The sequence below is a fragment of the Aedes albopictus genome, chromosome 1 (assembly GCF_035046485.1).
Source record: "Aedes albopictus strain Foshan chromosome 1, AalbF5, whole genome shotgun sequence".
Lineage (NCBI taxonomy): Eukaryota > Metazoa > Arthropoda > Insecta > Diptera > Culicidae > Aedes > Aedes albopictus.
The window spans coordinates 322160224-322175060 of record NC_085136.1 but is presented as its reverse complement, the minus strand read 5'-3'; the positions used below and the strand labels follow the sequence as shown (position 1 = coordinate 322175060).

Sequence of the window (14837 nt, the reverse complement as noted above, 5' to 3'; positions counted from 1 at the left end):
ATTGTTTAAAAGCTTGATATTTCCTCATTTTGTTGCTTGTGACTACCTCTTATCAGATGTTTCTTCATTTGCTCTGTCTAGATTACGTATTGCACTTAACTCGTGCGTACGATATGTTTTTAACTTGAATAGATTTTCTAGAGTGTCACACCTGCACTATCGACTAATTGACTGTCCTTTTGAGAAATTTGGTTCAATGAGAAGTTGTTTGTTCTTGTTCAATCTCGCAAACTCAATGAAACCCGCGTATTTATTTGAGAAACTGGAACCTTTCAGAAGCAACCGATCGAGAAAGTTTAGAATATCGCGAGTCCATAGCTCAAGGTATGGAAAGTCGTTTTTCGTCAGAGGCGTGATGATATGGAATCTACTTCCCAACAGTTTAACGCTAGAGAAATCTTTTGTAGCATTTAGGAGGAAATGTATTGAATACTTTAATTAGTGTGTAGTTGATAATTAATTCATCGAGAACAATTGTATAACATTATGTCAAAATACGTGGCGCTTATTCTACATGGATATTCTTTTGTAACATTTATAAAAAAGACACATGTCTTATGTAACTAAATAAAATGAAATAAATAAATAAAAATAAATAAATGACCATGGACCATCCTCAGCGATCTTGCGCAAGCGTGAGCCAATCACGGCGGCCTGCAACTCTTGTCAAGGTAAGGAGGTTGGTTCGTTCGGTTTAGATGCAACTAGTGCACAGCGTATCTGTCGGCGATACCGAACGCGGAAGTAAGCTACGGACGAGAATGCTTGCGCACTTCCGTTCACAAATATGTGCAGTTCCAGGTTTTCGTAGCAGGTAGATTCGTATCCCGGAAAATAGCTCCAAGGGATTCGTACATTGCCCAACTCCTTCGAACCCTGCAGCCAAAACAGGGCTTCTGGTATCTTCTTGTCTCAATCCACATCCGATCTCCAGACATCTTGCAGCAGTATCTTTCCCAAAGGGTCGTAGTTCTTCATCACGAAGCTTTGCACAGACGTACAGTCTTGATTTCCAACCCAAGTCATCTTGTAGGCTGATTACAAGACAGAACAAAACCCTCGGATTCACTCTGGTTGTTCATAGCACGGCTTTTCGCCATAGTTGGATTCAATTCCACGATGACTTCCAGAACTGAGGACCGGTTTGACACTTCATTCCGAATATGCATTTCAGTGGACTTCTGCTACATCCAATACTAGTTCGGCGGTTTCTTCTACTGTATCGACGCTATCAGGATAGTTGTCTACGTAATGCTTGTTCTTGATCGCTGCTGCTGCTTTAGGATATTCCGGCTTACTTGGCTTCGTTGCATGTTGCTCCGAAGATTGCGACGTTGGACGCCATGGTCACAAACGGTTTCAATTGGCGAACTACGGAAGACCAACAACGTCCTCGCACTTCCATCTTCTCTCTTGATTCCAACCTGCAGGAACATTTGCTGGATGCCTCAGGAAAATGTTTCCTCGCGTTCCCGATATTTGAAAGTCACATACAGCTGTGCAGACCTTTGGGAAGCATCGATTTCACTTTCACCACCATATCCCAAATAACTCACACTTTTCCCGGTTTGTTTGGGTTCAGCACGATTCCTATAGGGAGGTATGTACCAGGTACGCCACGGGTCGAACTCGGCCATTACTTCCTTCGTTACTACGTGGACGTAACTTTTCGATTCATAATCGGCTGTCTGTTGCGTTGTGCTGTCGTACAACTTGGGGCCTTTTTGCAAACACTTTTCGAGACATCTCAATCGGCGGTCTGACCACAGTCGGCTGTCCGAAAGCTTGATGGAATCTGTTTCAAACCTTCTACTTGCTGTGCGAATTATATACTCGTTCGTTGGTCTTCACTTCCCTCCAAGTTGGGAGTCAAGGCACCTCCCAGGCTCTCCACCGACAAAAACTCAAGACCGTAGTCGTGAAGGCCATGTTCTGACGTGTCGGCGCGTCTGTACATTTGACGGTGCCGGAAGTTTTCATCTCCCCCTCTTTGCGACCACATGCAACCAGTGCGCTTACCGCATCAGCTATATGAGCCGAAGCAGTTCCTAATTTACGGAAAAATTCTAAACGAAATGCTGATGACAAATCCTAAATAACTAAATTATTAGGAATGAATAATTACATATTTTCCGCAGAAACTTCAGAGAGAAAATCTCAACAAATATTCAGAAGTAACTGTTGAAGGAATTTCCACAAGAATTGTCAGAGAAATTTCTGTCGAAATTTTCAGAAAAAAAATGGTACGAATTTCCATATGAACTCCTATATAAGTTGCGTGGGGAATTGCCGGAGGACATGTGCGGAAAAATTCATGCAAAATTTCGAATAAAACGCAGAAAAAAACATGGGAGTCAAAAAAAAAACTGTCAGAGGAATTCTTCATGGAGGATTTTCAAAAAAAAAAACTAAAGAAATTTAAAAATGAATTGCCGAAGAAGAATCTTTCGGTGGAATAAATCCTTTAAAATACCGGAGGAAATCCTGAAAATGAAAAGCCATTGACAGCTCCAACCAACTATTGTTCCATGATGACGGTTAATTGAAGAATTTCTTCGACATTTCTTCAACAAATTTCTCTAAAAACTCGCTGAACGATCCTTCCGGAATTTCATTTATTAACTCCACGGAATTTTTTTCCTGCAAAAATCAATCTGGAAATTTTTTTAGGAACTCTTCCCGCATTTGTTATTATTCCAGCAGTTTTTCAGAAATTTAAGCGGAATTTCCCATGCAATATATCTAGGACTTCTCGTATTTTTTTAGGTATTTCTTTGGCAATTCTTCCAGGTATTTCTTTGGAAATTACATAAAATATTCCTCCGAAATTTCAATAGGGAATTCTTCAAGCAGCTTCGGTACGAACTTCTTCGGAAATACCATTTGGAGTGCCTCATTTTTTTGAGGAATTTCCCTGATAGATTTTTTTTTTAACATTTCTTTGACAAATTTGAGCTCTTATCTAGTAGCTGCACTGTTTTTTTTTCAGATTTTTTACAAGCAATTACTTTGGCTTTATCTGTAGTAATTGTTCCGAAAAATTACTTCAGCTATTTTTCCATAAATTCCCCGAAAAAAATGTTGGAGGCATTCCTACAGAAGTTGCCGAAGTAATTTATAAATCAGTTCTTGAAGGACATTTCGATAATTATATTATTAAGAGAGTTCCAAATGAATAACTGGAGGAATTTCTAAAGAAGATGAGAGAGGAATTCTCCAGGTTTTAGAGATTTCTTCAGTAATTACCATATACTGACGAAAAAATCGGAATGAATCGATACATAAATGTGGAATTTTAAGTGTTTTTCAAAAGAAAACTTTCGGAATTTGTTACGGTAATTACTGAATTTCTACAACCTGAAGTAATACAGGATTTTGTTTTTGAGAATATCTCAGTCAACTTCTTTAGAAATTCATCAAGTTTTTTATTTGAAATTTCTCAAAGTCACTTCTTCGCATTGTCCTTAGAGTATTGATTTAATAATAACTTCGGTCAGTCCTGTAGGAAATCCTTCACCTTTTTTCAGGAATTTCTTCAATTTATTCGCAATTCCTTCGGAGCTTGTTAGACAATTTCATTTGGTATTCAACAGCAATTTTTTAAAACTTTTTTTGGAAAGAAGTTTAGGACTTGTCACGACAGTTTCTCTAGAAATTATTATTGTTGCTACAATTTCTTCTTAAATCTTACATGCAATTTCTTGAGTATTGTTCTTGGTAGTCTAATTAAGAGGTTCTCTAGCAGAGCGTTCGGGAATTCCTCAGAAAATTCTTCAGGCCATTCTTCACAACTTCATTCAACATTTCTTTCAAGATTTTCGGGAATTTGGCAATTTTATTATGATTTCTGCTGGAAATTTCTAAAGGGATTCCTCCTAAAACTTCTTCAGGAATTTCTCCGCACAATTTTTTGATTAATCCTTAAGATATTTCTAGAGAAATTAAAAAAAAAATGGCGATGGATTTCCTTCTAAAAACTCGGATGAATTCCTGTAGCAACTGTCGGAAAATTAAGTGCATATGCACTGGGGTACATATCGAAAATCAAATGAGGCTCCGCTCAGTGCAAAATTCGACGAGGGGTGATTTAACAAACTTTAAATTGGTTTGTCAATAGGTTTTCGGGCATTAGTAGTTGAATAAATAAAAAAAAAATGGATTTTGGTTCCGTTAGGTTAGCGGGTTCAGAGTATGGAATTATCTCAACATCATTAAACTAGCCAATTGGGATGTCCTGCCTTAAAGAAGCTGCAGTGTCCAGACATCGTGACAGAAATTTCATTTTATCTTAATCGTTTGCTTTATTTATTCAGTGGCGCATCACCACTTCTGATGCTATTTGTCCTGTTTGCCCTTTTCTCAGTATTCCTCTCAATCCCTACATTCTCCCCTTGTTCTACTCTCACATACTTCCCAAAAACAATATTCACTTCGTTTACATTTTACTTTATTTAATCATATCATACCATTGCCTTCGTTCTAAAAAACGATATTATCAATGATCAAAATCGTCATTTCCAACCACCTTCTTTGTTACTTTCAATACACTTTAACATTTGTTATTGCTCAACCAATCACTCATCTCTCATCTCTCATCTCCCGTCATCATCATCATCGTCTCTAATCTCACATCATCATCATTAATATTATCACCATCTCTTAATTGTCATCTCTGATATCCATCTCTCGTTTCTCATCTCTCATCTCTCATCTCTCATGTCTCATCTCTCATCTCTCGTCTCTCATCTCTCATCTCTCATCTTTCATCTCTCATTCCTCATCTCTCATATCTCATCTCTCATCTCTCATCTCTCATCTCCCATCCCGCATTTCTCAGCTCTCTTCATCATTATCACTCATCTCTCAATAGTTGTATCATCATCATCATTATCATTATCAGTGTTGGCAAAAACTCAAATTCTCAAATATCATGGTTGAGTTGTTTCACGAGCGATTCTTGATCCACCAAACTCACCGCCGAAAAAATCATGCATGAGTTCACTCGTGATTTTACTCATTGCTTTATTTCTTGGTATTCTTATAATTTACATTGAAGTTTTTAGGATTGTATGATAGGCCAAATTTTGCATTCAAAAACAATGAATGCCGTTCAAATTGATTTGAATTTGTTTTACAATCGCACGAGGTTTCGGCGCATGATTCGTGAGAGCGAGGTTTTGGATGAAAAACTCGCGCGTGAGAAAATGATTCAGTTTCTCACGCGAGTTTTCTCACGAATGAGCCGTTCATGAGTGTGAGTTTACCAACACTGATCATTATCCTCTCATTACTCATCTTTCCTAATCTCATCTCTTATATCTAATCTCACATTTCATCTCATATCTTTCAACTTTCATCTCTCATCACTAAACTTTCATCTCTCGTATCCAGGCTTATTATTTGCTCCCACAATGTGCCTCAAATGAACGTTTTTGCTCTCTTTATCTTTGTGCGTTCCTACCGAAGTCATTTGTGCGGGAGCGATACACAAAGAGAAAACGAGAGCGAGACAAAGAGAAACGTCGAGCCACTAGAATCAACACATAGTGTAACTTTTTTGTGCCTCATTTTTGAGGAACCCGGTAAGTTGGTCGACAATTTCTATGGCGTTGTTCACACTATGAGCTTGCCGGTCGGGTGGTACAACAGAATTGCACACCTAAATACTTATAAACATGTTAATGAATGATTTATTATCATAAACATATTTATGTTTACTCCCGGTGTGCACAAAGTGCCTCAATTTTGAGGAAACGCGCTTTTTTGTGCAACCAATCCGCACGTTTTTCGGAGTCACAAGCTACAAGCAGGAAGATGAAACAAAACGAGAGAGACCGCTCTAGCTTTGAATGCGGGAGCGCGGAGCAGATTTTTTGTTCTCTCGTTTTGCTCTGAGGAGGATTCCATGCCTGCTCGTATCTCATATTTCATCTCCCATCATCATTATCATGATTCATCTTTCATCATCATCTTCAGCATCTCTCATCTTTCACCTCTTACCTCTCATCTCATCACTTTTCTCTTATCATCACCATCTTTCATTCCTCACCTCTCAGATTTCATCAGTCAATGCTTATACATATTTAGAAAGAGGAAATAAGTTCAAAAATGTCGGACGCCACTGTATGCGTATCTGATATGTCGTCAGTCGGTGAGCGAGCGCGCATTTAGAATCCATCAAGAGATCACATCGCAGCTCAGCTACCACGTACAAGACCGTGTGAGGAGGAAAAACTTCTCATATGTTGTTGGGTTGCTTGCGAGCTAGCCAGCTATCTAGAAGGAGCCCCAAGGGGACGGACCGGGACCGCAGTCAGTAACGCACCAGCCTTCATCCATCCAACTCGTGTATTTATTCGCCTGGGGACCGTCAATCGGATCGGTCGTACATATCACGATCGCGCATTCGTCGTTCCTTTTTCACGCGCCCGTCCGTTCGTCCGTACGTTATAATTACGCGACTGATGCGTTCTAAACAAAAAACAAGAGCAACAACAACAACTTCGACGCGCACACGATTTCGATGTTAATTAGTGCACGCACGGCAATATTCGTTCTCGCGCTGCACCGCGTCACGCGGCCGGTGTGAGTGAGTGAGAGTTCAGAATGAGGGGCGCGCGTTTTTTCGGTTAGAGAGTAAAAGTGAAAAATGAGCATTACCGGCTGAAGAAAAAAAAACACGAAGTAGAAGAAAAGTGTGACCGGTCAAAGTGAAACAACCAAAACAACGTGAAAATAATAAAAACAACTCACGACAATCATCAGGCATCAGGGAAACAAGACACGAAAATGAAAATGTTGCCAACAGCTGCTGCTGCTGCAGCGCTACGAGCAGCTCCGTCTCTGTCGCGTTCGTCGTCGTCATCGTTGTCGCTTAGCGGTTCGTGTTTGTCGTCGTCGGATTTGGTTTCGTCTTCGTCCTCGTTCTTGTCCTCATCGTCACTGTCGTCGCGCTGGTTTTGTTTGATCCCTCGTCAACGTCGTCAACAACGTGGTGGTGCTTTTTAGGTAACTGCTGCGATCGGTGAGTGCTGCTCGCTGGTTGCACTGACTGACTCGGCGTGCGCTGAGAAAGGTGTTGCGGTGGCGGTGGTTATGCTATTAAATGCCCGATAGTGTAGCTGTTTACATACTAGGAGCATTAGGTGCGAGGAAAGGCACGCGATCGGATGTGGAACGACATTACACTGTTTTGTTTTCGACCGTAAGGACACCGCTGTGCTTGGTGCTGGAGAACGAGGAGGGTGGCCGAAGTCGGAGGTGAAGGGAAACTTCGAAGAACGGTGGTAGTTGAACCTGATGAGTGATGGATTTTTTCGTTTCGGGTGAGTAAGGAAATGATAAGGGCCGCGGCGACGATGATGGGGGAAATAGAATTACATGCATAAATGGGGACATTAGGCTTTTGTTTCGGGTATTGTTAATCATTAGTCATCTAGATTGCTGTGAGGGGGAAATATGCTATGCGTCATGCCTCTTTGATCCGGGAATTAATTATGAGCTTTTGAGAGTGTAATAGTGTATTGTTTTAGAAGATTAATGGTACTTTAAGAATTAGAAGTACGCTTTGTAAATAAACGATACGGTGACTGGATGCATGATTTGAAAGGGAGATAAATCCAGAACATTACACAGTGCAACATTTTTTTGTCTTATGAGCACACTTATGTGTCTCTGACAGATTTTAGGCCGCTGAATCTGAATCCTGGCTCAGATTTTCTCCAGCACGTCACAATTTTGAGCTATACGTATACTTCAATTTATCGGGCAAAATATGCGATTTTGGGCTTTTCTGACTGCAAGCCATTAAGCATTGAAATATTTTTATAAGTAATCAAAAGGTAAACTGGTCAATTAACATCTAAATTAACGACTCATGCAAAATATTCCGTTATACCAAATCAAATTTGATAAATTTAAGAATTTTATGTTAGTATGTAAACTTGCATGCAACTTTAAGATGGGTGACTTGTATGTTAAATATCGCGCCTAACATAAATCGCTTAAAACTATAGGTATAGCCAGGGCCGGATTTAAGGGGGGGCCAGGGGGGCCATGGCCCCGGGCCCCCACATTTCAGGGGCCCCCACAAAATGTTACTTCAAATGAGAACCAAAAAAAGTGCTAGAAACATCTTGATTTAATTTTTATCACAAGTACTTCTTCTCTTAAGATGTGAAATATTGTGCTTCAAATTAGAAAGAAGCAGATTTATGCTTTTTATTAAATTTCAAACTTTTCCAGAAATTTCTTAGGATTTTCAAGGTTTGAATTGATCACTATTGTGAATAGTATAAGTTATTTTACCAAAAATACATTAGAAAATCTTCACCTGAATTCTGGATGAAATCTCAACCGCTATGGAATAGAGAGTCGAAAAGTTTCTGCTGAAAAATCGTGTTTATTTCTGTCGAAAACTATTGGTGTTATTTAAAAAAAAAAAAAATCCTACATAGTTCTTTGAAGATTTGCAAGTATTTCTATCAGAATAAAGAAAAGTTTTAAGAATTGTGGAGTTTGATTTCACTTATCAAAGAGACGAACCAGCCAAGGGCTGAAAGTCTCTCAAATAAAGATAAATCAATCAAAATTCACTTATCAAACTTATAAATTATTCAAATCAAACCCCAGAATTGTTGAAATATTTCTTTGAAGGAACTAGCATGAATTTTGGGTCGGATTTAGACGGAGATCTGATCTGATTTTCTTTGATATGATTAAATCCATGACGAATTTTTCTTCCTGGCTTGAATGTGTAATTTAAGGCGAACTCTTAACAAATCCATAAGTTCCTTATGAAAATTGCAGTAGATATTTGAGGAGAAATCCTAGAAAGATCCTGAAATATTTAAAGTTTTGCAAACAAAGATTATTATGAAATTTTACTTATAACTCTATTCAAAGTAAAACAGAAATTCCATCATGGATTTCCGATGAAATTTCTTCAGCAGCTTTTAGTAGAATTTCCGATAAAAATACCACTACGGATTTTTTGCCTCTTGAAGTTTCACAAGGAGTTCTTAACAATTTTTTTTTTTTGGAGACTTTACCGCTATGCGGCATTCGTCTCTAAGACCAAGCCCACTCGTGGGCTTCATACTACACACGCAACAGCACGTCGTTAACGATTTTTAATTTCGTTATCCACCCATTTTCGCACCGGTCTTTCGTTTCCATGTGAGTAAAATAATGATCGGTCGCCTTTGCGCACCGGTGGTCTCTATTCTATCCGTACCATCGGTTTTTTGCACTTCTGTAAATCATCGCAATATTTTGTGTATTTCTATGGTGTTATTGCAAATCTTATTCAGTATAATAATCTGTGCTCATATTTTGAAAGAAGGGGTTTTAGATAAGACTGAAAACAGTTAGTAAAAATTGAACTCAAATAAATAATTCCCTTGGAGATTTGTACCAGTTTTGGTGCGTTTAAAGATATTATTTTCTCAATAATGTATGATTGTATTTAATCTCGGAATTCAAGCAATCTTTTTTTAAATTATGTGTTTGTTGCTTACTGTATGACTTGTAGGTTGAATTTTTATCTAAAATAATATCCATCTCTTCGATATCCATGTTGCCTTTCTCGCAAGAAATTTATCTGAATTTGAGATTTTGAGCATCTTTTTAATAATTAGGTTTATTGAATAATTACACCCCTTGCATTTCCAACACATTTATAACGTAGTTGTCTCCTTTACCACTTCGCGTAGGTCAAGATTTTTGAATCCTGGTCATAGTAGAAGCTGTCTTCTAACAGTCTGCGATAAGTTTGCGTAACCTTTTTTCATTAACGTGTATTTTAACTTCAGCTTATTCTATACTCAGTCACAATCTTTTAGTTACAAAGCATCAATCGGAAATCTTAATATATATTGCGATCCTTTGGATGCTGGTATATGAATATTTTGTTGGAAGCAGATTCTATGCGCTTGAAGTATACTGCGTATTTGTCAAAGTACATAATGAGCCCACTCTCCTTTTTGGCACTTCATACAACAATTGATGTATTTTAACATCCAAGACCTTGCTTTTTCTATAACGAGGAACATACAATATGGCAGTCCTGCACACCGCCTATTGTAATTGATGAAACTTGACTACATTTTTTTAGATTATTATCGGTATGATTAAAGTTTGTTTTTACAAAAAAAAAAATACTGAAGTGTTTCTATGATATCTGAATTGAGTTAGGTACAGTCAAAGCATCTTTGAAAAATCGTAACTACTCTTATCTAATCTTATACATACGCAGCCAGTACGGAATCACCCTGGAATCACCCTGGAAAGCAATCGTGTTACTTTTCTTGTCAATATTGATATCATAGATATTACACATGCATAAGAGCGGCCAGGTCTACTGCGTTGTATTTACGCACAAAGATGATTCCTCGAAATACTTGGAGTACAGAATATTTTCTTTCGGCAAGGTACTTCACGAATTTACAGGGGGGAAGGATGCGTGGACATATTGTACCAAACGATCCAGATTACATGTTGATGAATATGTTTTAAATATATGAAAATGTGGATAAAAGAGCTGTGAATAAATGTGTAATATTGGAAAGATCTCCCCAATTGTTGGGTTGTTTTTATAGATCTAATGTCGAACCTCCTATTTTGTATGATCGGTGTTATTCGCATGGGGTCTTCGCAGATTTTTTTTCTGCTTTGCCTTATTGTTTCTACTAGGGTGAAGTTACTTATTTCGCACACTTTCTTCCTAATGTCTCGTTTGTTTAATTTATTTTTTTAAATTTATATTCAATAAACCACCCACTGGCGACCACCATTTTCAAAAACAGCAATCAAACCAAAACTCCTTTGTCTTTTTCGAAATATTCACGACAAAACGAAAGGCGAGGCACAGCTCTTTCAAAGCGGGGGATCTCAGCCCGGAAAGTGAAGAAAGAAAACCTTGTGGTCACTTATTACCGTCAAATGGTATCTTTCTGGGTTAGAAAATACGCACATCTTCTCATCGGAATCTGCGACGGATGACGATAATTTTGGAACTTTTCGGAACGAACTTCGCGAGTTATTTATTTGGACATTTTTCTAAATGTGTGAAACCAAACTTTACTTGCTGCGTAGCAACCCCGGCTCAAACATGTACGTGTTAAAATAGCAAAACTCACTGAATCACTATACATTTCTTCAAATATTAGTTTCGAAACAATCGGCCGAATCAAAAACTAAAGGTGTGATTATGAACAATCGTAACTATTTTTATAAGAAAATCAATACATTTTCGTTATGCATGATCCTAAAATTGGCGAAGAAGGGAAAACTTTAGTCATAACATACTTAAGCAAAGCTTGTCAATTTAAACCTATTATTTTTCTGCGTTTGTATTGTCACTCTATCACAATTGTATGTCAGACAATTTGTTGTTTTATTCGTGTAACGATCTATGATATTGTTTGGATGAAAATTTCAAAGCAAGTAAAAAAAATTAAATATTTGATGCAAACTAAAATAAATTCCTACCTATACAAAACAAGAAAATCATTCTCTAGAAACTATATACCTGGAAACAAATCCATACTCATGTTCTTTCGTCTCCTCTTTACGCTACCCAGAGAGCTAAACGCGAGAGAGCGCACGAGCCTACGGATAGAGACCGTACTTTGCGTGTCTCTATATTCTAAGCCCTGCTACGAACCGTACGTAAACTTTTCGCTTTCGAGCCCTACTTAGCAGCGACCGGTGCGGTTCATTTCTTTGTTCGGGGCTCTACTTAACGTTAAAACGCTTGATTGAGCCCATGAGTGGGCTTGGTCTAAGGAACAATTATTCTGCACCAGAAACTCCTCTCGAAGTTGCGTTAGGAATGTTCATGCTTATGTTCCACAAAAAAAAAAGAAACCTGGTAATCGGTCAGCAACTCTTTAGATTTTATCAGGGATTCCGCAAAAAATTCTATTTGGAGGTTTTGCAATAACGGCCCCAAAGATAGCGTTATAAATTTTATTTGAAATTTATCAAAAATGTCTCCTATAAAGTATATAAATTTTTAATTTTCTTAAAGGACTTTCTTATAAATTTCTACTTGATCAATGGAATCTAATGCTATGAACACTCTCAGATAAAGCGTTATTTACTTGATAAAATTTGTTTTACAATCGTCTTCAGACTAGATTTTAATATCTGGATCTCTGTTATGCACTGGATGCCTTTTTTCTAGTTACGCTTAATAAGTTAGATTAAGGCGGATATATATTTCATTTCGACTTTTTGTCTCCCCCCCCCTTCGAAAATGTTTGCAAGTATATTGCATTTTGAGGGTGCAGTTAGAAAAATATATAACAAAATATCGGGTCCTGCACACTTATTTTAGAGTCACTTGTTCGGCTGTTCTATTTTCGGTAAAAGTTCGGAATACCGAAGTTCAGCACAGTTTTACCGAAGTTCAGCTAGTTTTTACCGAACGTTCGGTAAACATTACTGATGGTTCAGTACAGTTTACCGAACGTTCGGTAATTTTTTGAAGAACTTCGGTAATATGGTGCTGAACATTCGGTAATCTGAACTTCTACCGAAAATAGAACTGCTGAATACGGTACTTTATTTTAAGTGTGTGCCAATAATTCTTCTTTGACAAATCCGATGAATTTTAAATATTGTTTAAATTAAATACATTATGATTTTTATCCCCAACCCCTCGACCAGCCAAACAGTGGTGGGACAAAAAGTGAAATAAATATTTGAATCGGCCTAATTTCTTCAATAACAACCCTAATATTTGGAAGAATTTTCCATATTTTCTGGATTTTTCTACAATAAAAAAATATCGCATGAGCCTTAAATAAATGCTTAAGTAAAAAAAAAATAAAAAAAATATCCTCATATAAGAGGGCCCCCACAACACTGTGGCCCCGGGCCCCCACATTTGTAAATCCAGCCCTGGGTATAGCTCAAAATTGAAATGTGCTGGAGCAAATCTGAGCCCGGATTCGGATTCAGCGGCCCAGAATCTGTCAGAGACACATACGTTTGCTCTTGAGACAGACCAAAAGTTAATTTTTGTTACGCTGTGTTAAGGATATTTTATTACACTATTTGTGAATATTCGGTACAAAAGCAATTGCTTGGCATAACAAGCTCTTATGATTTGTTCATCATAAGTAGTTTGTTTTAAGGTTTTTTCATAAAAATTACGCCAGCTTTTATATGTGTAAGCAAGGATGTAAGGCATGTATGAGAAATATTCAGGCAGTGGACATGATTTCAACTTACCCTTCTAGCTCAACATTTTTGGCATTATAGTGGATTTTTAAGAAATGTTGACAGCAATGCAGACTTCAACGAGCAAGTCCATTGGGGTGTTGTTTTAGGTTATACATGTTATTGGACAGGTAATGAAGGTGCGCAAAACTATTCATGAACAAGGCAATAATACTCATTAGCCTCTTCTGCCCCGCAACTCGTATCCCTACCGCCTAATGGCACTGCCTGGACTGCGACCAACCTAAGGGAAAATTGCGTAACGAATCCGATATTTAAGTCGTATGCTGACAGGGAAGGGGGCTAGGAGCGACTCACAAAAGAGTCTGTTCTCTATTATATGCGCGGCTATTCGACGTCTGAGTTCCTGAGAAGGTCTTCAACCACAATTTAACCAACGCTGTAGGAGAGTAATCTGCCTTTATTCGACGGTAATATATCCGAAAGGTTCAAAGTACAAAAATTCTAGACGTCAAATAGTGTGTAAACCCACATTAATTGATTTCCCATTAATTTAGCAAGGGTACAAAATTGTTAATGAGGCCATTCCATCAAAATCCCGACTCAGAAGATGATTAACTTCGAGTCCTGAAGATCTAAACCCGCGGATCGAAACATCGGCGATGAAATACAAATATCAACGCTTTTTTATGTGACTGCAAGCCGAAACTATTAACAGTTGCTGTAGAAAGTGCTTTGAACAGGAACTGTGGTGCGAACGTGTAGATGTAATCATACCATCTACCATCTAACAGTTCTACGACTAAATCGATTTCAAAACCATCGTGGAGCTCACATCGACTCTAACTACCAAGGACAGGTAATAGAAAAGGCAAACATGTCGAATGTGGCCTATTAGATATATTAGAAGCATATGACAGTGCATGGAAAAGTACCATGCTTTAACAACTCCATAAATAGAAAGCAACATGATAAGATATTTATACAAGATGTCTTATCGGACCGGACCTTAAAGCAGAAACCAGCGCAACAAGAATAACACCAAGGACCCTAGAAAATGGAATACCCCAAAAGGCAGTAATATCGGTTACACTATTCCTCATAGCAATAAACCTAATAACAATCACACACAACAAAGGTTAACATAATATACAAATTCTGGTCTGTGTAGATGACATACTCATCATAGTTATAAATAAAGTGAAAGCAAAAGTAAGACTCATGCTACGAAAGATAGTTAGAAGTGTGAAACAATGGGTCAAAAACAGAGGCTACATGATAGCACCACAGAAATAAAAAAAATACTACATATATGAGAGAAAACCAAACACTGTTTTAACATCAAGAGATTCAAAGACTGGAATGCCCCAAGTAAAACAACAAAGAATGCCCCAAGTAAAAAGTACATACGAGGATTCCTTGGTATCACCATCGATTGCAGATTCAACTTCGAACAACACATGATGGATACAAAAAGGATACATCAAGCGGATGTTACATGATAAAAACTATACGAGAGAAGTACAAAAAAGCAAATCGTACCACCATGTTCAACGTGTTCAACGCAATAGTTCTGACAAAACTATTAGAAGGAGCCCACCTATACTCATCAAACGTAGAACACATAATGGGACATATTTTTTTTATTC

The 14837-nt window shown here is 37.9% G+C and overlaps 1 protein-coding gene across 4 annotated transcripts in view; it reads left to right on the top strand.

The window, feature by feature from the left end:
- The window catches only part of LOC109406630 (uncharacterized), a 688592-nt gene that overhangs the window by 263702 nt on the left and 410053 nt on the right, over nucleotides 1-14837 (top strand). The window contains exon 1 of one of the 4 annotated variants that reach the window (XM_062847226.1): nucleotides 7050-7325. The exons of the other annotated variants lie outside the window; for them this stretch is intronic. The gene's annotated coding sequence lies outside the window, so the exon portion shown is untranslated. Of the gene's footprint in view, nucleotides 1-7049; nucleotides 7326-14837 lie in introns of those variants that run through there. 4 annotated transcript variants of the gene reach the window in all.